Genomic DNA, 1486 nt, shown 5'->3' on the forward strand with positions numbered 1-1486 from the left:
TGGTGGTGATGATGGTGGTGATGGTGATGGTAATGATGGTGCTGATGATGGTGGTGGTGATGGTGGTGATGGAGATGATGATGGTGGTGATGGTAGTGATGATTATGATGGTGATGATGATGGTGATGATGGTGATGGTGATGGTGGTGATGGTGCTGCTGCTGGTGATGATGGTGATGATGGTGATATTGGTGGTGGTGATGGTGGTGGTGATGGTGGTGGTGATGGTGGTGGTGCTGATGGTGGTGGTGATTGTAGTGATGATTATGATGGTGGTGATGATGGTGGTGGTGGTGGTGATGGCGATGATGATGGTGGTGGTGATGGTGACGGTAATGATGGTGTTGGTGGTGGTGGTGATGATGGTCACGATGGTGGTGGTGATGATGGTCACGATGGTGGTGGTGATGCTGCTGGTGGTGGTGGTGGTGATGGAGATGATGATGGTGCTGATGGAGATGATGATCGTGACGGGGATGATGAGGCCTCCTGCTAGAGAGGGCAGATGTGATGGGAGCATGTGGAACGTATGGTGTATCTAGTATTACCACCATCATTATCATGAATACCTCACATTCCTGTGACATGGAGCTTTCCCTCACCCAGCAGCCGTCCCTTGTGTCTGGGACACATCTCTATAAGATAGAAGCTTCCCAGCTCCCCCTCAGCAGGAGTCCACCACAGGGGGCATGAGCATCCCCTGGGCAAGGAGCGGGCACTGAGGGTCCCCTGACCCTGCACTGCACGCCTAATGCTCCAGCACCCTGAGAGGTCTCGTCACCAGGGACCCTGATTCCCGCAGTAACACCAGGACCAGTGGTTTTCACATGCACTTGACTGAGGGCAGTCAGGAATCCACCTCAGAAGGCTGGATCTCTTTCTTATGGAGCCACCAATGATGACGACGGCGGGCCCACCTCCAGGGAGTGTCCATGGAGGGGAGGAGGCCGCCTGAGCTGCCACTGCAAGGACACAGGGGCTGGAGTCCCAGGCTGCTATCTACACTGCAGGTAGCTAAGGGGCTTGGGAGAGGTAAGAGCCTGCTAATTATTAGAAAAGGTGGAGCCCCTTTTCTTGTGTTTAGTTGCACTCTCTCATCTTCCATGAATCCCTGTCCCTAACGCCCGCAGTCGTTTGCGGCAGGTTTCCTGGGGGCGTGGGACTGGGTGTGAGACTCCGCAGACCCCGCACGCCCCTCACTTGTCTGGGAAATGCCAGGCAAGCGTCACTGATCTGCCCTTTGCCTTCTCACTTTTCTGTGCTATTTCCACGCTTGGTCTGCAGTTCATCCGGAGGCCCTGAAATTTGCTTTCTCTCCCGCATGTCTGCTCTGCTCCCTCCAGCAACCAGGGGAGATTTCTCTGCTAAATTGAGCTCAGAACAAACCTTTGTAAAACCAGAGACTCAGCAGGAGAAAGAAAGTCTAAATAAAATAATTTTCCTGGCGGAATCGCCGTTTTCACACATCGCTGGGAGGTGGAGGCAG

The sequence above is a fragment of the Suricata suricatta genome, chromosome 14 (assembly GCF_006229205.1).
Source record: "Suricata suricatta isolate VVHF042 chromosome 14, meerkat_22Aug2017_6uvM2_HiC, whole genome shotgun sequence".
Classification (NCBI taxonomy): Eukaryota; Metazoa; Chordata; class Mammalia; order Carnivora; family Herpestidae; genus Suricata; species Suricata suricatta.